We start from the raw sequence: 25,724 nt of genomic DNA, 5'->3' as shown, positions 1-25,724 counted from the left end.
GGTGGCTCTAAAAAGAGCCCTTTTGTTTATTAGTTGGAGCTACATATAAGTGCGGATGCACAGCCTCAGGTTATTCAGAAAAACTCGATTTCCCTGATCTGTGAAGTGTACTCCATCACTTCTGTAGATATCAGCCATATCAAAACATATGTTATTGTTGTTGATCGACCCCATTCTATGGTCTCTGAAGTATGCAGACACAGTTTTGTTGACATTCTTCCTAGATTTTTCAATCTGAGGACAAAATTGGTTTGACCATTTCCACTTCTGTCTTTGGCATATATTGGAATATACAAAGACAGTTTGAGGCAAAAGCAACATCAATTGTCGAAAGGTGTCTTTCATTAGCATTTCCAAACCTACAACAGTCAATGTGCCTAAGTCGTTTCCACCACAGTGCACAATCATGAGGTCAGGGTGTTGGAGATGTGAACAGGTTTTAACCAAAGGCAACAATTGGTGCCACTTCAATCCTCTCTGTCCAAACCCTTTAATGTCCACATTTTGTAAACCTAAGTCAATAGGTCTTTGTTCTGCATACCTCTTGCACCAGAAAACATAGCTATGTCCTACAATCCACACTAGCATTTTAAAGGTATGGCTGGGAAGTATGGATAGATGTCTGTAGCTGATGCAGTACGTTCGTAGAATGAGAGATATGTTTAAAGGTGGGGAACTAGCTTTTTTTCTCTTTCAAAACGATAACTGATTGGGAGATGAAAAGCATTGTTTTTAAAAGTAGGGTGCACATTCGTTTTGTGGAAATGTTGCAAAAAAAATATCGTTAGGTTTAAAAAAAATTATGAACTTTTAACCTGCACGTGCTATAGAATGTTCTAGAAAGTCTGTTGATAGAATACGTTGCACTTCTGACTTCTATGTGTCCTTTAATATTAAAAAAACTGTTTATATGGAAAATTAAAAAATAACCAATAGAGAGAAGTTTTGCAATCTAAAAGAATCAAGGAACTATTCTAATTTGTTCTTTACATGTATTTATGTGTGGAGTAACTAAATTACAGACACAACAGCACCAGGAAGAGGAACAAGCAGGGAGTGGGGGGACGAGGGGAGATGGGCACAATGGCACACATGCACAATTAAGTACAGCACAACTACAGACAAACCATGGCCAAAATGAAACACACCAACAAGGAGCACAAGTCACACAACCCGCCAACATCACAACACTGAACAAGCTCAGAAGAGAAAACCGCACTGCCTGAAAGGGAGAAGGGTGAACAAAACCTCACATGAAGGGACATCTCACACACAATGCAGCACACACACATAGGAAGCGGAGCACACCAACATCCAACACAATGTTGTCCAAACACAAACATTCGCACAATCAAACACAGGACACAAATGCACTCGCCTGCGGCGGATAAACATCCAAAAGCGTCAGTACAAAACAGGCACATGAGAACGCATAAGTACAAACCCACAGTCCGGATGGGGTAGCAATTCACGTATGGCAGGCAGCCAGAGAGTCCGTGACACACACATTGGCATACAAATGAAGACACAACACATTTGGAGACAAGTGAAAATGTGGAAACTTTATTAAAAAAGTGTGTGTCAGTACGGCCAAGAGTAGTGCCACGATATGCAGACAAATGCAGCAGCATGCCTGAATAAGGAACGTAGGAAAACGTCCATGTTCACCTCGGGGTTGTCCATCACCAACACACGTCAGTGTCAAGCAGCGTTGGTTGTCCGCCCCTCGGACATGAGTTGACGCCAATGCAGCCATGTCCATTGTCGTCTTGGGACATGCGACCAGATGCACAACGTGCAATGATGCGGCGGGATACGTCCAATGTGGCACATTGAGTCGTGGTTGCAGGTACCTTGACACTCGTCCATAAACGCGAGTGCAGCTGCTTAAGCCACTATCTCTAATGAGTGATGGTTGGCCACAATATTTGACATGTCGTCGACGTAATCCATCAGCTGACCGGGACAGATGTGCTGGCTCCAACCACTGTACCCAATGTGCACCAAAGCAGAATCGGGAAGTGGGTCAATTTGCTCACTGCATACTACGACACGTGCAATCTCCCAGGCCCAGTTCTTAACATGCATACCAAACATCCATGCATGCCATAAATGGGCATCACCATGACACTCCTGGTCGTGGGTCAACAGGGGCCGCACACACCCGTCGTAATCCATGTCAGCTACCGACACCTTGGAGAGGCACTCGTCCCTGCACCACTCGGATAGGTACGTGCGGCATTGCAATACAGGTTGAATGCTGGTGACGTCCGCGTTGTGGAAGCTCAGCCGGTGAGTGATCCGCAGCACTGCAAAGGCAGTGCACCCAGGACACGCAGCAGACGTGCAAGGTATAGGTGGACGTGAATGGAGTCAGCTATGTGTTCGGGATGCCCTGCTATGCGTCAATGGCTCTGCTTGTAGCTGCACTGGCTTGTTGTGTGCCAGTCTTGTGGATGAAATGGCACAGCTTGGTGCAATGAGCCGGGTCTGTGTGCAATGGGTGCAGGGCAGGGTTGTGGTGGGAGTACGTGTGAAGGCCATTTTACGCACGCTAACTACGACGAAGGACTTTTGAGTGTGGGATGTGCACTTGTTGTTCACAAATCGGGCAGTGCGTAGTGTGGGAGACGGATGCAAATATTATCGTATCTGTCAGGGGGGCTGGCCACTTGCAAGTTCTCTCTCTGAGCAGCAGATGTGTTAGCGCAAGATAGCTCAGACAAATTGTTTCTTACATGTGCATTCAAGATCATATACAACATATTTGGTGTTACAGATGATGTTTCGATTGATGTTGTATTTGTGTTTGTTGAAACCTGTGAAATCTTTTGTGCCATTCAGAGCCCATTTGCAGACTCCACAGAGATCTTTTTAAATTCATTAGGGGACTTAAATTAAAAAAAACTTCACAGGCATTCCCCCTGGCAATAACAAAACAGTGAACAATATGTTGGGAGCACCATAAGGCCCTTGAAGGAACGGATCATCGAACATGTCAGGGCCATGCACAATGGCGATGCCAGATACCCTACGGCTTTGCATGTTGCATCTTGTGCAACACAAGGACCCCACAAAAGACTTACTTTCTTTGGAATTGACGTAACAGAACCTAGTGTCAGGGGTGGCAATCGCGAACTAAGATTGAGAAGGCTTGAGGCAACATGGATAATGCGTCTCCATACAGTTAAACACGGTCTGAACATCGACCATGAACTTCAATACTTTCTGGGTTCCTAAGACTCTTCGAATACCCACTAGGTTTTCCTTAGTATTTGTGTGGTCATATCCGCATTTCCGTTCCATACTCATGTATGCATTGTGTTGTAAAGAATGTTGCATATTTAGATTTAATCTTGTCAGTACTAGTACCTGCACTAGTGCCTCATACTCACCGTTCATTAAGCCCGGTTATTACTTCTGTAACTGTTTGCATGTAATTTTCATTCTTATAGTTTTGAACCAACCTGACCCTCCTGACTCATAATAATGTTTGCCTTCTTGATGATGTCAGAGAGAAATTTCCGGGTATCCAATTGGCTAATGTTGTTCCATTGTTGCTTTCAAATTTTGGTGTTAACATGCACATTACACGGAGTGTTGTTGTAAGGAATGTTCTTTAATATGTTTTCTCTCTAAACTCGTGAGGGTGTGTTCAGATTTGACACTACCTTCTGGTATCTAATGAACTAATGCTGTTCTTTCGTTGTATTCAAATATTTGGCATAAACATGCACAATATACTTAGTGGTGTTGTGCAAATGTTTATTTAAATATGTTGTCTTGCTAACGTATTAGGAATCTATTCTGTCCACTTTTCTGCTCACTGATCTCTTTCTGCATCATTCCAGCCTTACAGACTCTACTGTCCATCTTTTCCCGCATTCCGGGTTCCTCTCTCTTATTCAACCACATGTGCTATATTTCTATCAGCCCTCATGCCTGAATGCATTCCTGGCATGGTGGCTGTTCTTCACCAGTACCGAGTTAGTCTCTCTCCCTGTCCTCTTTTTTTCTGCCCCGGCATTTGTTACACTTACTTCCGGCATTTTTCAACTCTTGGGGTTGACGTTCCTGTCCTCCAGCGCATCCTGCCTATAAGCACCGCATCCGTCCTACGTCTCTTTCCGCTACCTGGAACTTGAGACTACAGTATCGCCCAACTACCAGGGAGCTATGGTAAGCCTGCGGCACGCACGCCGCTCTTTGCATCCCTGTACCCCCACGGATTAGTCTCTGTTTTCTGACCACTTCTCCCTCTTACAGGTCTCCCTACCACACGGACGTACTCGTCCTTTGCGTTGGTGTTTTCTGGACTCCCTGGAAACACCGGGAAAGGGCGACATTTTGCCTTCCCCTACTTTCCCTTCACCTTATGAACACGATTTTACTACTGTTGCCCGACGGACCAGGGAACTGAGGTAAGCCCGTTGCTCATACTCCGTCTACGTATCCCTGCACCCCATATAATAGTTTTGCTATTTTCTGATCGCTTCCCGTTTTTACAGGTCTCCATGCGACACGGACGCACTTGTCCGCTCGTGTGTATATTTCAGTTTACCCACACCACCGGTAGATTGGCGACACATGCCTTCCCATCGTTGCTTGTTTTAATACCCGTGTCTTATAGTTGATGAATCCGTGCGATTACCGGGTTGGAAGTATCACCGGTACTGGGGTGAGTTCCTATGCCGTTTTCATTTCATTGACACTGCCGCATTTTTTATTCCCTGTCGGCGTGTCTTTCACCTTTAAATCTCTCGTTATGATTATTTTTCCTTAGACTCCCGCACTACAGATTATTTCTCCCTACAGGTAGATTCTATACTTTTCTATTCTTTACTCGTTCTTGCTACATCCGCATGACATTGTTAGACAAACTTAGGATTATCCGCATGACATTGTTAGACAAACTTATGAAAATGGATACTGATACATCAACATGATACGTTTGGAGTGTTTGTTCTTGTAATATGCTTACCTTATTTTCTTCTTCTTTTTGATACTGGTACATCAAGACGACATATTTGGTGTTTGTTGTTTCTTGTGATATGTTTACCCTAGTATACAATCAAAGCGTCAAGGCTAGCGTTACAGTCCATGACGACATGAGGGTTTAAAATTGGTTTCTGGCTTTTATTCTATGCCTTCCATTTTAGGTATTGTATATATCGTCAATATGTTCGTGAAGTCACCTTGAAACACCAACCCACCACTTGCACTCAAATACACCTTGCTGTGCTGTATTTCAGGCCATTCTAATATGGTTCTCTTATGGTATTTTTCCTCCTGCTGAGCCGGATATGTTCTTTATGTCACGAGACGCTTCTCATTTGTGTGCAGTGAAGTCAAGGTTTATGTTCTTTCTGCACCACCCTAATAAGGTTTCCACTAGATTACCGGTGCCTTCAGAGTCCTCACCTCACTATTGTTGCGCTTTTAGTGTCCATTGATTTCAGTTTTTTTGTTTTGTTTTTGTAAATATACCTTATGCTTTGTTGTCCTTCCCAGCCCTGAAGAGTCACGAGTTAACTTTTCGTGACGAAACACATGTCGGCTGGTTTTTCTTCTGTATTGACCCAAAAAAACACGATATGAATTATCTTCGTAAGATACTCCTGATGTCGACCATCATGATTTCTGAACAGAAAGTACATTGATCAATGGTTTTCACACTAGACCCAATACTCTATAACGTGTGCACAGGACTTGGTTCGCATTTGACAGTGTGGGTACATACCTACACACATGCAGGGGTTGTTTTTGTTTGGGTTTTGTTTCCCCTGACCTTGTGGCACCATAATCATTCATCACATCTCTAACTTCATTGCATACTTGCTTGAGCACCATTTCTTCCTGCCCCAACTCTAAACCCTCCACTGAACCAAAAAACTTCTCCAGCTGGATTTATACAGGATGTGTACAAAGACCGATCGTGGGTGTTGTGGGATGTCTGCGACCCTGGTCATCATGGATGAGATGCCCAGCACGTGGCACATGGGCGGGTTCACTGTGTGTTATGTTGCCAAACAGCTGCTCCTCCCTCACACGAGCCCCCACACTTTTATGCACTGCGCTGTTGTATCCCATGCACTCCTACGGCACACCATTGTAATGCCTATTCGCGCATGTTCTGCGTCATTCCAATCACACCGTGACACTGCCGTTTGAAGGTGGTTCATGCCACTTTACAACATCGACTGCTGCGGCCCTTGTGGCGGCCACACCAGAACACAGAGACACACTTACCGCACTTCTTGCACACAGACATGTTTGAGACACCCCGTTCCTTCTGCTGCTTGTGCATGCAGGAAGATGCGTGCATAGCTACATCTCCAGGCTCTCTGCCAACGCTGAGGTGACATGGTAATGTCCGCTGAAGACAGCACACTGTGGTGTTGCAGGCTAACACAATGACCACACGGACACATTTGCTCAGATGCAGATTCGGGGGCATTGGCGGTCCTGTGGTTGTTGCGATGAGTGTTATGGCCCTCATGGGTATCCATGTATCATGCTCATCGACTCTATGGCACCTGTGGGTGTTCAGATGTGGCTCTTGGCTGTGTTCCCTTTCATGCGGCAGGTAGTCGTCCTGCTTAACACCAGCAGAAAGCAGGTGTAAAATCTCTGGTGCTAACGCGGCTTATCGCCGGAATTTGCCTTTCGTTGTGAAAGTTGTGATGTGGTTTTTTCGTGTACAGAAAAATAAATGAACTGGGCAGTGTATCCCGTCAAGATCCAGCACCTGACCCACTATTCCCAATCAATATAAATACAATGAGATTTCTTCATTGGTTTTGTGTGTACACTGTAAATGCACCCACTACCACAGTGCAATTCAATACAGGATTTTAGTATTTAGAATAAATCGCAAAGGTGCACCTCGTGTGTTTTTGCACGGGAACGCCTGCTCTGCATCTCATAATCAGCACTTTAATGCAACTACAGTTGAGATAAATCTAACACACTATTCAGAAGCTGGTGCAAACTGCAGACATCACCAGTATTCCCGCGATAACTGCCCCAAAATTTAACACCATGGTGGACACCACCAAATAACAGTAATAAGAACGAGAAAGAGTCACACAGCACTAAAGTAGCAACCAAAAACTTCATGATTTTTTTTTTTCAAAATTTCTTTTTTCGTAAGCATATATATAAGGGATAAACTAAATTTAACAAATTGAACACAAAACAACAAGGAGGAAGACTCCTGTCGGGACCATGAATGTCGACGACACAGCCTGGAAAATAAAGCACAAAATAAGGACGTGTGTAATGCGCATATCAAAGGAGTGAGACACAGAAGGAAAAAAAGCCAGAGAGAAAAAGAGAGGGAAGGAAAGAAAGGGAGTGAGAAAGGGAGAAGGCAGATAGAGAAAGGAAGAGAGTGAGAGAGAGGGTGAAGAGAGGGAAGTGAGAGAGAGAGAGAGAGAGAGATACTGCCGCCCCTGCGCATCCATGACCAAATAATTACCTGCTGCCACCGGAGTGTCTACCAGTGGGCACTCCACGTGCCCGTCAAAGCTCCACGGTCCGGCAGATCTCACAGATGTCGCTGAGTCCTGAGTCATGAATGGCGGAGACCACATTAGCTTCTCCGCTGCCCGGCAGATCTCACACATGTCGCTGAGTCCTGAGTCATCAATGGCGGAGACCACATCAGCTTTTGGTGCCGCTAACCCTGTGCAACGCAAGTCAGCACCACGTAGTGGTAGGCCCCTGACGGCCATACAACTTAGGGTGCGACTAACCCTGTGCAACTCAAGTTCACAGCACTTGGTGGTAGGCCCATGACGGCCACATCAGCTTTGGGTGGCACTAACCCTGTGCAAGTCAAGTCAGCGCCACGTGGTAGTAGGCCCCTGATGGCCATACAGCTCAGGGCGCGACTAACCCTCTGCGCAACTTTTCATGGACTCTTTATGATTGAGACCCTTGGAGCTTCTGCCATCCAGTCACACCCGGCAATAAAGGATGTGACGTTGTCGATGCATTCTATTTGCGTGGTCACATGGCCTGCAACACATGTGCCGGATGGGTGTGGTGTGTGTGCAAACCTGCCCTCAGGGAGTGGCCGTGACATGTTGACAACTACACCACTGACCTGAACACCAACAGCGAGTACGCCTGCAACAGGTAGCTATGTGGGGGTGTGAAAACGTGTTTTCTCAATGGATTTTCCATAGGAAACTTTAGACAAGGCTACAGGTCAAACTGCTGAACGGAATTACGCCACATTTGGTAGGGAGAAAGGTCATGGTCCAGAAAGCACGCTTTCTTGCATCGAGTGAAAATATAAAAGAAAGGTCCCAGGGGCAATTTAATATACCGGAGCTCCATCTGTGCGCGATAACCCTTTCACTCTCCCTCTTCCCAACATCACCACTTCACAGCTATAGCGTTAGAAGCCAGTCCGTCGGCTCGCAGCTCTCTACCTTTGCGAGCTAGTAGGCTGCAGTGCCTGTACCTCTGCGAGCTACTACGCTGCTGTCCCTTTGGCAGCAGACGGCTCATAGTACTCTGACTGTGAGTCGACCGGACTGGCCGCAGTTGTCCCTCTGCGAGCCTGGGTGCGAACTGTTCATAAGTCGCACTACATAAGCATTGAAAAGCCATTTTGTGATTCAGTCCGTCAGCTGCCATCTGTCCGAGGCATTTCTGAAAACATACCGGAGTTCTTTCTGTGAGAGATACCCCTTTCACGCTGCCTCTCCCCACATCAGCAGGTAACGCACCCTCTTTCCACATTACCAACATACCCCCAACAACCTTCTTGGGCCCAGATTTGTCCCTGTGCAGTTGGACAAACAAGAATCTTAGTCATGTATAGATTTACATCGATAACCATGGTCAAGACGGAGGACCACGCCTCCGTGTAGCCACAGGTGACCGCTGCTCCGTTGACCCGCCCACTGTAATGGCGAAATCAGCGTTCTGACGTTCGTGCTGGTGAAGGACTCTGTGGATTCCTTCCGGACGTCATCGGCGGGTATAGCTCTGGCCGCGTAGATGTGAACATTTGCCGATTCATGGCTTTGACTTTCTCGGAGGATTGCTGGCGGGCGAGGAGTGTGGAAATTTGGCGGTGTTTTCTGGGCGCCAAGAGGGTGATGAGACTGGAGTCTGGAGAGTCTGGAGAGAGAAGAAACCGGCTCGATGTGGAGGCGTCCCGGTAAGCTGGTGAATCGAGTTGGGAGGCACCGCGCCCACTTACCCGTGCATTGTACAAGGGGGAGGATACAGAGCTGCTCCTGCACTGTAGCCCCATCTTCACCTCCTATAACTTTAAAAGCTTCCCCGTGATGGTGTGTCTTGTTGAAGATACGAAGGAGAACAGGGGTTGAGACTTTCAAAAAATAGCCTTGTGCGGAGATACTCTTTGAAAGGAAAAAACAGAATATATGATAAAAACAGAAAGTTTTCCCGAGCTGGAAAAAAAAAGGCACAGGATTAGAAAGGGAAGAAGAAAGGCGAAGAAGAACCGAAGAGTAGAGGAAAATCGAAAAGAAAGATAAAGGAGGGAAGTTTAAAACATGGGGAAGCCATTGAAACAAGGGGGCACGGCTGCAAAACTCGATACGATGGCACGGTCAAGAACTAAAACTCGCCGAGCCCAGGCAAAAGAAAGTTCACGATTAGCCACAAAGGGTATTAGAGAAACCAATATTAACCCTCAAGGGTTTGACAGTACTTTGGATAGCTCAGAGGAAGAACAATCCTCTACTGTATCTCTGGAAACCGAGGTGGTAGGGACTGATCCAGACAATTTGGCTTCAGACTGCCCAAGGGCCAACTCCAGTGGGGCAAAACAGTTTCCATTATTTTTCAAAAAGGCTATTCCCCAATCACCCTTGATAGAGTCAATTCTAGACTTATCTAAAACTGGGCCAGTCGAATCAGTGTCCCTCTCGGCGGTCCAAATCTCCCCTAATCCAGAAAGAATTCAAATCGACAAGGACACTGTTTATCAAGACATCCCAGAAACAGTAAAGGATCAATATCAAAGTCAGGCAAGTTACCAAAATCAAAATCAAGAACCTAGTACATCACTGGCAGCCGCAAATTCCCCAGAGTCAGAGCAGAGTCAGAGCTGCAGAATGCAATCTTGCCTAAGCGCCAGCGAGAAGCCTCAACTGGGGGGGAGACAACCACTGTTACTGCCGAAAGGCAGAGTTATCCTGATCAGATTATCGATACTGCGAGTACACATCAATTGGATGTCAGGGACATGCTGAATTTAATATTAGATGAAGTTTGCGAGATTAAAAGGACTCCGAAAATGGAAATTGCGGCTTTACATGCACGTTTGGGGAAGATCGAGGAGGTGATTTCTGGATTCCCCGTCAAACTCCAGGAGGCAGAAGCTCGGATCTCAGTGCTGGAGGACCAAGTTAACATGGTTATGTGTGAAGTGAAGGAAGCGACAAAAAAGAGGAAATATCTGGAAAATAGACTTGAGGACATTGAGGGTCACTCACGGAGGTCAAATCTCAGAATAGTGGGGGTTCCGGAAGGCATTGAGGATTCGCAGACGCTACAATGGGTAAATACATTCATCAAAACGACAGTGCTACCAGAATTTGAAGGGGACCTTACAATCACCAGGGCCCATCGGGTCCCTGCGCATCCCTTCCCGAATTCTACAATACCGCGAACAATCCTGTTGAATTTCGCTGATTTTCGAATCAAGGAGAGAATATTGATGAAAGCTATTCAGCAGAGACAGTTTCCTGTCAACGCTACTTCAAAGTGTCATATATTTGCTGATATGACGGCCTCCGCAGCGCGGAGAAGGAAGGAATTTGTAAAACTCCTCCAGCTATTTAAAACCCACGGAGCACAAGCCTCAATAGCACAGCAATCCAAACTAAGAGTGCTAGTTAAGGGCAAGTTCTTTATTTTCTCAGATCTGGAGGAGGCCCAGGCATTTTTAAAGGAGATTTCACAGGGTTAATTTGAAGAGAAACCTCCCGTTATAAAGGAAGGAGAGGAGTAGAGATGGGATAGGAATAGGGAGGGGGAGGCGAGAAAAGAGGGAAATAAGAAAGGCACAATGGCACTTTATAAATCTGAATTTTTTTTTATTTTTTTTTTGGGGCTTTGAGGTCCTGGGGTTTTTGGGGGGATCATAGGGTGAGCAGGGTCACTAGAGTGTAGCATCATGACACCCATGAAGAAAGAAGGGAGGGGAGAATGTGGTTGGCATGGCGGGGGAGGGTGTTTCCACATCTCAAGGGGTGGATGGGAGGGAGCGGGGGAGGTGAAATTGGAGTAAAAAAGAAAAGGAGCAGGAGTAAACGACATAGAAATTATATTATTAGAAACTTAAGGTTATCTGTAATTGGAAATCTAAATGAATTTTAGCAATTGCAAAATCCTATCAGTTAATGCCAATGCTATGTTAAATAAGCAAAAGTATGGCGCTCTCATAAAATGGTTCATATCATCTGACCCTCAAATGGTATATTTTCAAGAGACTCACCTAAAATCAAATTTTCCCAAACTTTTTATACCTAGATTTTTCTCCCATGCTTTTTTTGCATCAGCTGGTTTGGCTCAGAGGGGGGTTGCAATTTATTCTTCCAGAAAAATACCTTGCGAAATCCTACAAGTTCAGAGAGACATACAGGGGAGATGGATATGGGTTATGGTTAAGTTGCAGGGGAAAATCATTAACTTGGTCAATTATTATGGTCTAGTCACGGATGAGATTGAAAGCCTGGTCAAAATCAACGAGCTTCTGAGGGGAGTACCAGGGCAGATTATAGTAGGAGGGGATTTTAATTTTATACAAGATCTGAAGAAAGACACATCAAATAAAAATAAAAAACAACTAAAACCAAATACTTTAAGAATTGTGGAGGCCCTCAAAAAAGAATATCAATTGGTAGATCCTTGGAGTCTTAGGAATCCCGAAGAAACAAAGTTTACTTGTTATTCATATCGTTTTTCAACTGCATCTCGAATTGATTTCTATCTTATATCAAGATCACTTCCAATTCTAAAAATCGATAGTGGGTGTAATCCTTTTTCTGATCACGCCAGAATTGAACTTACGATTGTATTAGATGATGGGAAAGGGAAGCGGTCGAGGTGGCAGCTCGACCGCACTCTCCTCCAAAATCAGGACTGGGTAAAGGATTTTAGGGAATGGATCTTGGAGTTTTTTAAGATAAATGAAAACACCGCTGATGTGTTTTCGGTTTGGGGTGGGTTTAAAGCAGCTGCCCGTGGTCAGATTATCGCCTACACAGCGGCCCAGGCAAGAGCAAGATCACTTAAAATAACTCAACTCCATGCTGCAGTCGAAAAAGAATATGTTCTCTGGGACCGGAAATGTCCTAATGAGTTTGAACAGGCAAAAACCGCCTTGCAGGATTTTTTCGTCTTAGAAGAGATTTGTAGTTCTAAAATGTACCAGCAAAAAGTTTACGAAGAAAACCAGTTGAAAAATGCTGGCAAATACAACAAGGAAAAAACAGGAGTCAGCATTCATTACAGATACAAGACCCTCAGTATGGCCGAAATGAAGTTGATAGGGAAAGGATCTCACAGATTTTTGCCGAACATTATCACAGTATTTACTCAACGGAGTATTTAACAGGCGACGATATGATTTCTCACTATTTTTCCAACGTGGCAATCCCTAAACTTTCTGAGAGTCGGATTTCCCAATTAGAATTAGAAATTGAAACAGTAGAAATATCAACCTCGGTAAAAGAAACAGCTGGGGGGAAAGCATGTGGGCAAGATGGATTTCCCATCGAATTTTATAAATTATTTTTAAAAGAATTGTTGATCCCTTTGAAACGATTATTCAATAACATCAAAGAGGGAGGTCATATACCGGTAACATTTAAAGAGGTGATAATTGTGTCATTCGTAAAGAAAGACAAAACTCCCGAAGATATCAATTCCTATCGGCCCATAAGTCTTTTAAACTCCGACTATAAAATCTTAATGAAAATATGGGCCAAGCGTTTTACTTTCGCACCCAAGAAGTGATTAATAGTGACCAGACCGGATTCATAGCCGGTAGATTCATGGCAGCAAACACCGAGTTTTTAATACAAGCTTTAGATTATTTTAATATCAACTCAACCCCGGCATGTATTGTTATGGTAGATGCCAAAAAAGCTTTTGATTTAGTTAATTGGAATACCCTGTTTTTTACTTTAGGACAATTCGGATTCCCCGCCCAGATTGTTGATATAATACGTAACATATATCACGGTGCCTCGGCCCAGGTTTTTATTAATATGAAAACAGCTGGCTCAATAAAAATAAATAGAGGGACTAGGCAGGTATGTCATCTTTCGCCGTTGCTTTTTACCTTTTTTATTGAACCTTTAGTAATTAAGATAAGAAACAATGCTGCTATTCGATCCCCGGTCCCCCGAATGTCCAAAATAAAATAGTTTGCCGCCGACATTATTTTATATTTTATGCCTAATAAAGAAAATATAGAGAGAGTGTTGAGAGAATTTAGAGAATTTGAGCAAATTGGTGGCTACAAAATAAATTCTAATAAAACAGAAATACTTGCATTAAATATCTGGCTTGAGGATACAAGCAGACAATAAAGATCCGATTAGGTATTTAGGAATCTACATCAATTCTCAATACCATCAGTTGTATGGACCAAATTACATCAGAATGAAAGACAAAATCAAGAAACTTCTTGATCAATGGCTCTTATTACCCCTCTCAATTGTGGGCAGGGTATCCCTAATCAAAATGTCGATACTACCTTTGCTCATATTTCTATTTAGTAATATTCCTATAAAAAGTCAAGTTCTCCTTTTTTAAAGAAATTGAGACGATGTTTAGGAGTTTTACATGGGGGAGAAAATTTTCTAGGGTTAAATTGCCAATAGTACAACTATGTACTGCTCAGGGAGGCTTAGCCCTACCAGATGTGAAAATATACTATGAGGCCACCTTTCTGGACATAGTGGCGGAACTGATGGGTTCGACACATAAGCAAGATAGTTTTTTTTTGGATAGAATGCTACAGGAAATTGGTTCCAACATACAAGTGTTTCTAAAAACTTCCAAATGTCCCAAAAAACCCCGATATAAGACCTTAAGGGAATATTCTTTTAGACTCCAGTTTTTTTTTAAAAAACAGACTCTTCCGGCATGCAATTTTTGAGTTTGAGGGAATGCCTTGAAATCGGTCTCCAATTGAATAAAAATCATCTAATTAAGTGGGAAAAGTGTGGGTTAAAAGAATGAAGACATTTTTTTATTCTGAATAGAATGATTTCGTGGCAGGAGGTGATGACTAGGGCAAACAGCCCGAACAGACCTTTGTTTTTTGAATATATACAAATTGTATATTTTATAAGGAAAATGCATGGCCTTTTCAATTTCCCATCTGATCTAGCGGTAGCCCTATATGGGGTCAAAATAAAGGGCGTAGGGAATTGGTATAGGCTGCTACATCGACAGAAACAAATGCCATTGGTCGAAAGCCACCTAAGAAAAATAGACCATGTGACACAATGCAGTCTTTTATGCAAGGATTGGGAAATGATTTGTCATCTAGGTAATAAAGCATTGCGAGCGGCTAACTTTAAAAGGATGGCCTTTTTATCACGATGGCTAGCCTATCTGACTCCGGAGGACCTGGGGAAAAGACACCCGGAAGTTGAAAATAAATGTTTTAGATGTCTTGCTAATGGTCAGGGTGGCTGGTATCATATTTTTTTTTCCTGCCCGAAACTAGAACTATTCTGGAATGCAATTTTTGCGGATTTAGGAAAGGCATTGGGCAAGAATTTGCAGCCCGAGGCCGAATTGGTTTTGTTCGGCATTTCTAAAAATAGAACAATATTCAGCAGGGCCGAAGAGACTTTTGTATTTATCTCTTGTACGGTGGCCCGCTCCTTAATCCTACAGAACTGGAAGTCTACTGATGCTCCCTCGCACTTGAAATGGTGGAGGAAAATGAGAAGAACTTGTAATTTTGAAAAAGCTTATGCAAGCCGGGTGGGGGCCATTAAGAAATTTGAAAGAAACTGGAAGTATTTTAGAGATTTGGAAAAAACTAAAGGGAATTGAACAATGTTTTTGGTTGGGTTGTTGAGATTGTAGTAGCTTTTACAATTAAGAGCACTAGCATTTTAGGGTAAAATATAGGAAATTGAATCATATCTTGTTATAAATTACAGTAGTTTCTGTAAATAGATGCACTAGCACCTTTTTCTAGGGACTATACTTGAGAGCACTAGCACTTTTTTTGGGATTATATTTATGATATGTTAACCCTTTTGTTTAGTTTTCCTGCGATTTTTGCACATTATTAATAGATTCTATATATATTGCCGATGTATTTTAGGGTAAAACACAGGAAATTGAATCATATCTTGTTGTAAAATATAGTAGTTTCTGTAAATAGATGCACTAGCACTTTTATCTAAAATGATTATACTTGAGAAGCACTAGCACTTTCTTTTTTTGCAATTGCTGCACATTCTTACAGATATTGTATCTTTCCCTATAGCACTTTATTGCAGTTGTTTAGCATATCAGGTCCCTTCTTAAACATGGTTGAGATCTTTGAGCATTATTTTTAGTAGTTTGAAGGAAGGAAGGAAGGAACATAGAAGGGAAGGTCACTTAAGGCTTTTGAGAGGTTTCAATAATTGTGTTTTTTGCAATTGTATTGCTATGTCAACATAAAATTGTATATTGTATATGGATGTTATGTCGTTGCCCTGCTCTATTCAATAAAAAAAATAAAAAATATAAAAAATGTATAGATCTACATATAAAACATTTTATTTAAACAAAACAACAACAAATACAACTGAAGGGAGTCTGGTGCTGTGGTCGCTGCCACAAAGTTGGGGTTACTGTCATTCAGGACTCAGGACACAGTTCCACATGTGGGTTCGGCATGTACTGAACAGGATTAGTGGCACCACGTGTCGCGCCTTGTGTTGTACAGGGTTAGTGGCACCACGTGTCGCCGGCCTTGCATATGGAAATATGCCTGACTGATCAAAAGGAGTCTGGTGCTGTGGTCGCTGCCACGAAGTTAGGGTCACTGCCATGCAGGACTCAGGACACAGTTCCACATGTGGCATCGGCTTGTATTGCACAGGGTTAGTGGCACCACGTGTCACTGCTTGTGTTGAACAGGGTTAGTGGCACCACGTGTCAAAAATTCAAACTGCGAGCTCTGTTGCCCGCAGTGTAGACTGTTATTGAGTGTTTGTTTGCACTTAAAGATGAATTTGGTGATTGTACTAAAGCTGGGTTCGCAGGGGGCCTGTGTCGAGGAGACCCGCGGTCATGGTGACAGCCTTGTGGCAGGGTGAGGCCCGCTGCTCTGGCACAGTCGTTGGTCTTCACAGTTCACAAGTGAACCACTCCCAGAGTCCCAGCCTATTTATTTACACACCACACGATCTCAGTCATGTAGCTGTATCGTCCTCTCCTGTAAGCATTAGCGTAACCGGATTGGGCTGGTCCGACGGACGCCACTTCAGCATAGGAGTGTGAATTTGAGATGTCATCAGTGATGTCATGAGTGGTGTCACTGACCATGTCATGAGTGATGTAATATGTGACATCATCACCAGTCCATTGCGGGCGCGTGAGTTATAGTTAGCTCAACTAACTATAACGGGCGAATTTCTCTGGTTTTATGAGTCAAATGTCCAAGTAACTATAACATCCCTGAAACCTATGGTTTTTTCAGTGAATTTCTAAGGTTTTTTCAAATGCTAATTTCTAACTATAACGTGCCTGAAACATATGGTTTTTTCAGTGAATATATATATATCTTACCTACTGGTGGTCGCCAGGAGGTAGTTATAGTTAGGACCAAGTTTCCATAGGAAAAGCATTTTTTTATGTGCTTATAACTTTGGCGTCGTTTGACAAATCTTTACGAAATTTTCCAAAAAGTTTATTTTTTCAGATCAGCTCCTGTCTTGAAAGTTAGGGGTGATTCTTCAAAGGAGGGCTGTGAAAAAGGGGGGTCCCAAAACGTGTTTTCTCCATGCAATTTACATAGAAAACTTTAGACAAGGCTACAGGTCAAACTGCTGCGCAGAATTAAGCCAAATTTGGCAGGGAGGAAGGTCTTGGTCCAGAAGGCACACTTTTGTTTGAATGGGGTAAGTCAGTTCAGCAGTTTTTGAGAAATATCAAATTTTACAGATATCGATATTTGAGAATTCTTATATCTGATTGGCTGAGGCGTTATGAGCACAAGCTTGCTGCTCATTGGCTGCGAACGGTTGAAACTAGGAAGTGTTGGTAGCCATTTTGTGACTGAGTTGAAAGGGGTAGGGGAAAAAAGAGAAAAATTGTATAAGAGTGTATAGTAGGAACACTGTGAACTTAGTTCAAGCAGTCTGTATGGTGCAGGAGCAGGGAGTTTGAATGTTGGGTAGGCCGTGGAAATCACATCCGCAGAACAACGGTGCGCCATATTGCGGCAAGGTTGCGTAGGCTCTGAAAAGCCCATCGGAAAAACAATGTGCCGTATTGCAGCATGCAGTGTGTAGGATGCACACACAGGTAGTGTGAATGTTGCGTAGGCTGCGGAAATTACGTCCACAAAAGAACGATGCGCAGTATTGCGGCAATGTTCAGTAGGCTGTGGAAATCATATCGGGAAAACAACAATGCACCGTATTACGGCCTTCCTTTAATATAATGCACAGTAATGTTTACTTATAATGTGGTGTTCACTTTTATCATGGATAGTGTCACTTTGTTAGAGGAAGTTTAATATTATGTGGGAGGGCGTGTTCTCTCCCTGTGCGCAGAACAAAATTAACGTTTAATTGGCTGAGGTGTTCCATCAACGAGCTTAATGTACATTGGCTGCGACCCATTGAAAGTAGAAGTGTTGCCAGCCATTCCCTTACCCTCTGCGGAGTAGCAAGGACATCTGATTGGCTCACATGTTCCAAGCAGGACCTTCCAGAGCTTAATGTTCATTGGCTGCGAACCATTGAAAGTAGGATTGTTGCCAGCCATTCCGTCCCCCTTCGCAGAGTAGTAGGGACATCTGATTGGTTGACGTTTTCCAAGGAGGACCTTTCCGAAGCTTAATGTTGATTGGCTGTAAACCATTGAAAGTAGAAGTGTTGTCAGCGATTCCCTTCCCCTCCGTGGAGAATCAGGGACATCTGATTGGGTAACGTGCTCCAAGCAGGACCTTCCAAAGCTTAATGTTCATTGGCTGTGAAGCATTAAAAGTAGAATTGTTAGCAGCCATTCCCTCCCCCTCTGTAGAACAGCATGGACATTTTATTGATTAAAGTGTTCTGAGTACAAGTTTGCTCCTTATTGGGTGGGAACGGTTCACTGTTGTCAGTCATTTTGTGGCGCACTTCAAAGGAGTACAGGAAAAAAGTAGTAGAGGGGTGGGTAGGAACACTATTAACTTTGTACAGTGGTCACAAGTTGGTGGATAGGGACTGTGAAGGTGAAAATAGTTTTTTATATATTTTAAGGGCCATTTATATAATTTGTGTGGGGCCTACAAATCACGTCGGGAAAATAACAGAGTGTGTTGCAGTCTTTTTTTAATAAGTCAGCGGGTGGGATACTTCACAGGAGCAGTATTTACTTATAATATGGTGTTTACTTTTCTGACGGGGAGTGCTACATCTTTGGAGGAAATATTATAATATGGAGTAGAGGTTTGCAATAAGAAAGCGCGCTGTTGCGGTCTTCATTTAAATAAGGTTCTGAGTAGGCTACTTCTCGGGAGCAATGTTTACTCATAATGTATAGTTATTGTGCAGTGCTTACTTCTGTCGCGGGTAGTGCAACTTCCTTGCAGCAAAATTGTAGGTGTGGTTGCGCTGCAAAAATTTAAGTCTAGGTTTGAAACAGTTTTTATCAAGCAATCAAAAATATACTTTCTTAGGAAAGTGTAGCTGTATATATCAGAGGGGTGACAAATAAAAACGCAATTCATAAAATATCCCTTAAGCGTGGCCACACCCTCCTTTTTTTGTCGCTTATAGTTTGTAAAAGTGTTGCACCATATTCTCGTTAATATAAGAGGGCATCGGTTACTTTTAGATAAAGTAGAAAAGAAGTGATACAAGAAACACTCCAGCACTACATCATCTCAGGCCACAACAACAATAACAAGTAAAAAAAAACAGTTAAACACAAATTACGTCATATTACCTAGAAATGTACGCTTCATCAAAACATTAAATGAAGCACTATGTATACAATTTTTTTTTAGGGAGTACTATTTTTTTGAAAATATTAGCAGTGTTACAAACTGTGAGGCAGTAAGTTATCAACGGAAATAACTGCAGTATATGTGGCTCATGTCTCGCATAGATAGAACTCCAACCCCTTTGAAGTACTATAAACTCACAGTATTAAAATGTACAGGGTGAGTTTATAGTATTCCACAGGAGAAGAAGAATAAGGAGCACTACAAAAAAATCTAAATTTTTACAATTTCTGTTCTGTAGAAGTTGGGAAAGTTTTGTCGTAGCGCTTAGAGGTCACTCCCTGCTCTGCTAACAGATCACGCACTCCTTTAAGAACACATAGGATAGTAGTAATATATACACTACTATTCATATATATTCTATAGGGAGAATGAGAATAGGAACCACAACAGAGAAAAAGAGAAATACCAAAATATCAATTAAGAAATGTAGGGTTTATCAAAGGCATTCAGTAAGAAAGTATCTATGCAAACAATCTTTTTTTAACCTGCAATTTCAAAAAATATTCTAATATTATCACTGTAAAAATATCTGATCAAGTAAGTTATAAAGGTCAGTAAGCTGTATTTCAGATATTTTACTCCTGGCGGTGACAAATCTCCAATTCCTGTTGTGCGAAAATATGGCACTGTACTACAATATAGAGAGTGTCACTGATGCCACACAAAAAAGGAAAAGGAAAATAAAGTAATGAACACAAAACAAGATCAATAACGAAATTTTTTCCAGCGGTGAGTATGTTCAAAGCTTTTTTTCTCTGGTACTTCGAAATCTTTCAACTTCGCGCTGATGGGTCATAAGTTCCTCTGAGATCATAATGACTGTGAATATTACAATATACATACTCACACTATATGATCCCAGGGGGGAAACAGAGTAAGAACCAGAAGCTGCTGACGTTACATATAAATCTTTAGTCTTCGCGCACACGGGTCACCAACACCTCTGAGATCTAGTATAGTGTCAATATTATAATATACAAAGTCACACTATATGAGGTCAAAGGAGCCAGAAAAGGAACAGTGTTTCCTCTATTCTGTCTGTTTCTCAATAAAAGCTGATGAAGTTACATATACATGGCAAAAACAACCAATAACACTTTTTTCTTAATACAAATCTTTAAATATTCACAAATAGCTACGTATTATAAATATCTCCTATGCCACAATCAAAAACGTACAACTTCGTAATATGTTTTGTTGGCGCAAAAGAAAAAGCTGACGTTAGAAAAGGGAACCTGCATCACAGAATGGACACGCAAAATAACGGGTGTGGTTCATATACTTTTTGGTTATTGAGTAGTCTATGGAAGGAAGATGCGGCTCCGTCCATTTAGATGTCACGTTGCTGCGGGTTGTCGATGCTTGATGCAGATCGGCTATTCCGCTTCTCCGGTGATTCTGTTTTCCTTTCCTTTCCTTTTGGCCTCCGCTGCCACCGCCCGCGCCTCCACCCACGCCTCCGCTACCGCCGCGTTCAGCTTCTCCCCAGCTGGGCAGGGTTTGCTCGGCAGTTTCCGGCTACGGGGGGGGGGGGTGGAGGCAGACGATGTGAGCCGAGAACAGCCGGTATACTCCACTGCTGAAGTCAGGGCTCTGCCGGTATATTTTAGCCGGCATATTTGAGCAAAAGTTCCTTCTTTCTGAGCCAAATGCTGCTGGCCTTTGGAGAACTGGGGATGGGAGACCGAAGACAGGAGGCATAACAATGATTTGAAAGGAGTTTTGCATCACCTCCTAGTCTACCAGTAACTGAAACGGATCGGAGTTGTGCTGGAGAAAGCCTGAGGCTGTTGTTCTACCACTTGTAAGGTCTAAAGGTAATCTTTGGGGAGTTTTTTTTTTTTTTCTGCACTTGTGGGTTGAAGTTGTTTTTTTTTGTGAGACTTTGAGTCGTTGGAACTTTGGGACTTTGGGACTCTGGGACATTGAGACTTGGTGGGATTTGGTAGGGTAGCGGTGTTTCAACGTTTAAAAAAAAAAAAAATTCTCATGTTTGGCTCCTTTAAATCCCTTAGTATATCGAAGTACATTTAAGTGTGAGTTAGATTTGACACTGACTTTGTTATTATTGTATAGGTTACTATATAGGAAAACGGACAGATTTTCAGGCACTCTAGGTTTGTTTGTGATTAGTAAAATAGTATTTGGGAGAGTTTTTTTCTTTTTTTTTTCTCTTTTTTTTCTCTCTCTGGGGGGTAGCCTCCGATTCTTGTGTAAGTAGCTTTGGCACCCTCTCCCTGTATCTCTCCCATTTCTTTATCTATACCTGAAAGTATAGCTGATGTGTGGGGAACCAGCTCTTGCCTGTCTTAGGGCCGCTAGAGTACTCAGCAAGTCACGCCGAGCTCGATCCCGTTGTTTTGAGTCGGCCAAGTGGAATACTTGTTATCAGATTTCTATAGGGAAGGCCTGTTCACACTTTGAGTGTTGTCTATCAGCTAGCGTAAGTAGAGCAAGCTGGTTTCCTGGAGGGGAGTGTGTTGGCCCCCTAGTTATTTGGAAACCACGCTGCTTGTATATATGTCACCACCCCATAGTGGTTAAGGAGGATGAGTCTAGGTATGAGTGTAGGGGTGATCCAGTTTACAGGAACAGATCTAGGTCCATGGAGTTAGTTCCGCAGCAGAACGAGGGGAAGAATCAGCCAGTCGGTGAGGCTCTGCAAGGGAAAAGATATAAATTAAGGTCAAGTACCTTTTTAGGGAAAGAGGTCTCTCAGGGTCAAGTTGCACTCCCCGTTCAAGCCTTAAATAAATTAAGACTTAAGAACCGACCGGATAATGTCGGTAAGGTTGCTAAACTAATTCCTATTAAGGGGAAGAAGAGGGAATCTACTTTACCCCCAGTAAAAGTGACTCCTTCTTTAAGGTCTTATTTCAAATTAAACATGAAGGGCAGTAAGGAAAATGAGAAGCAGGGGGCAGCTTTGGCTCAGGAAGGAGTATCGTCACAAGAAGTGGTCAATTTGTCGTCGAACAGGTTTGCAGTTCTTTCTAAGGCCGATTCTCTAGCTGGGAGAGAAACTCATCAGAGGAACTCTGACAGGAGGAATGGAACTCCTGTTAGCGGTCAGGCGTTAACAACTCAGGGCTCAGACTCAGTACAGGAGATGCTGGCACAGTTATCCACGGAGATAAAGGAACGTTTTTCCACTTCTGAGGTTAACCAGAAAAAGATTCAAGACACATGTACCAATTTAGAGGAGAGTATTTCTGCACTAACGTACCGGGAGAGCTTATGTTAGATGTAAAGGGAAATACGCTAGAAGTGAGTAGGTTAAAGGAAAGGGAGAGAGACCTTTCAGAAAGACTGGAGAGACTTGAAAATAATTCCAGCAGGAATAACATTAGGATTCTGGATTTAGCAGAAGGATTGGAGGGGGAAATATTAAGTCCTTTGTTATTGATATCCTGACTAAAGCATTCCCCCAGGTTGCCTCTGCATCTGTCTGGGAAGCAGAAAATCAGGGGGTCCATAGAGACCCATTCAAGTTAAACCCAGGACGTAAGAAACCCAGGAAAATCCTAGTGTTTATCCAATCATACTCCCTTAAGGAACAACTATTAGGGGCTGTGCTGAAGCTTAAATCTATCCAGTTACAAGGCTCAACATGTAGAATTAGATCAGATATTAGCCGTATTACAGAAGACAGAAGATGCAAGCTTGGTAAACGGATAGACTCTCTAAGATATTTAGGTGCGCAAGTTCAATTAAGATTCCCGGCATTTCTGAAAGTCATGTTAGACAACAAGATGTTTAATTTTAGAACACTGGAAGAGGTGGATAACTTTTTGGCACATAAAAAACCAGCAGCTAAATGAAAGTGAAGCAGGGGGTTAGTGAAGGGTGATCAGCAGTCATTGTTCTATAATTATTATTTCTTTTTTTTTTTTTTAGAGGTTGGTGTGCTTGGGCCCAAATTGGCAAATGTACTTGCCAAGGACAGGTCAGGGAGGGGTCCCAAGGGTGGGGAAGGAGCATCATGGAGTGCTTCACGTGTGTGGGTGGGGAGCATTGCGGGAAAAAATTTAAAAAAATATCCTAAATATGACCTCATATGACTTAATGTCTATCTGTAGATATAGTTGGTGGAAGAACCTAGATAATGAAAGGTGACAGACTAGGGGCAGAGTCTCTTGAGATTCTAAGCTGGAATGTAAATGGTTTAAAGGTTAGGAGAAGGCAGCGTTTAGTTTTGCAACATCTCAAGGATAACCCAGCTAAGATTTTAATGCTTCAAGAGACACATCTGCTACACTCAGAATGTAAGGCTCTGTTTGAAAAGTTAAGGTGGGTGGGGAAGGTAATAGCTTCCGACCAACAATGATGTTCAAAAGGAGTCGCAATAATTATTAAATCCAACGTAGAAGTGGAGCTTATTAGGGCACAGACAGATAATAGAGGAAGGTGGGCAATAGCAGAGGTAAGGTGCCATGGTATTAAATATACCTTAGCCAATTATTATGGTCCTAATGAGGATGACATTGACCCCCTGAATAATTTGTGTTTAGCTCGTGTGGATTTTGATGCCCCTTTAATTCTAGGAGGTGATTTTAATGTCCTGCTTAATAATAATTTGGATAGATCCTCTCCCAGAATACAAATTGCGGTACCCCGTGTATAAGCCTAATTAGGGACAATTCTAAATAATTTTAATCTTTGCGATGTCTGGAGGAAAAAAATGGGAGGGGTGAGAGAATACTCTTTCTATAGCAAAAAAAATCATCACTATTCAAGAATTGACTATATTTATCGATTTTTCAGAGTAAAAAGTCAGTAAGGTTAATAAGATATCAACCGATTCACATTTCGGATCATGGTGCGATGGTTATAAAACTGGATCTTCCTTCTGTGCCTATTCGGAGGAGGTGGACCCTGAATAGGAGATTCCTTTTACAGCCTTCAAGTCTTGATTTACTAAAGAGAGATACAGTTTTTTTCTTCCAAAATAACCTGGATTCGGCTCCTTTACACATAGTATGGGACACCTTTAAGGCCTGGCTTAGGGGAATGTTAAGGGGGCAGTAGTTGGCTGGATTAGATCAGAAAAAAGTGAGATTGAAGATTTAGAGAAGCAACTTGTGTCTGCTGAGACAGCATTAAAAGGAGGGCAGATGTCAGACAAAGAGAAAAAAACTCTCGTAGCTAGGGTAGAGGATCTACAGATGAAGTTTAGGTTTAAAACTGAAGCAATAATGCTTCAAAAGTATGAGGCAAGTAAGTTGGCTGATTTCGATCGAGGAGAGAACTGTGGCAAGTTACTTGCTATGAAGAGTAGATCTGACAGGTCCCGTAATTTCATCAATCAGATCAAGGTAGGAGCGAAAGTGATGGAGGAAAAAAGGGATATTGAGAAAGCATTTGCTGAGTTTTTTCAAGGTCTGTATAGTGAAGAGCTAATGGTTGAGGATGAGGTTATTGATCAGTGGTTGGCTGGAAAACAACTACCAAAATTGGATTCAGCCTGCCAAGTTAGTTTGACTCAAGATATAGTGGAGGATGAAATTTGTGTAATCTTAAATAAAAACAAGAAAGGGAAAGCAGCGGGTCCTGATGCAATCCCACTGGAGATTTACTCATTAATAGTTGATGAAATGATCCCGATCTGGCTGGGTTTGTTTAATAAGATTCTTAGAGGGAGTTCACCCTTGCCAGATTCTTGGAATGAAGCGGTCATCTCCCTTATTTTGAAGCAGGGTAAGGATCCAACTCACTGTCATTCTTACCGCCCCATATCGTTACTAAACTGTGACTATAAGATTTTTGCAGGTATATTAAATGCTCGGCTTAGCAAGGTAGTGGGGTCTATTATGCATCAAGATCAAAAGGGGTTTTACCGGGAAAGCAAATGTTGGACTTGGTTTATTCTTTAATAGGGTCAGTTGATATAGCAACAACATCAGGGGCACCCCTCTCTATTATTACGGTCGACACGGCAAAAGCCTTTGACCAAGTTAACTGGCGCTTTTTGAATAATACTTTAAAGGCTTTTGGGTTTGGAATTGATTTTAGGGAAATCCTTAAAAAAATATATAACTCTCCGCGGGCTCGGATTCTGGTTAGCGGGAATCTTACTGCTGAGGTCACAATATGGCGTGGAACCAGGCAAGGGTGCCCACTGTCACCTATTCTCTTCGACTTGTATATTGAGCCTTTCGCTCAGAGTCTAAGGCAGAACGACAATATTTCCCCTTTTAAGATTAATGGGTTCGACAGGAAGGTAGCATTATATGCAGATGATCTTATCCTTTACTCCTCAAACGATAATCCCACGCTTTCTGTATTATTGGCTGAAGTACAGTCATTCGGGAAAGTGTCAGGTTATCAAGTCAATGAGGATAAGACCGAGATTATGGCTTGGAATACTCCTGCACAGGGGGTAAGGCTTTCTAAAGAGCTAAGGTATTTGGGAGTGACTATAACTCAAGATATAGGAAAGATCCCCAAAACAAACCTAGATAAGGTTACGAGGGAGGTGGAGTCTCTG

The sequence above is a fragment of the Triturus cristatus genome, chromosome 9, assembly GCF_964204655.1.
Source record: "Triturus cristatus chromosome 9, aTriCri1.1, whole genome shotgun sequence".
In the NCBI taxonomy this organism is placed as follows: Eukaryota; Metazoa; Chordata; class Amphibia; order Caudata; family Salamandridae; genus Triturus; species Triturus cristatus.
The sequence above is the reverse complement of the archived record's forward strand: the minus strand, read 5'-3'. Positions refer to the sequence as shown.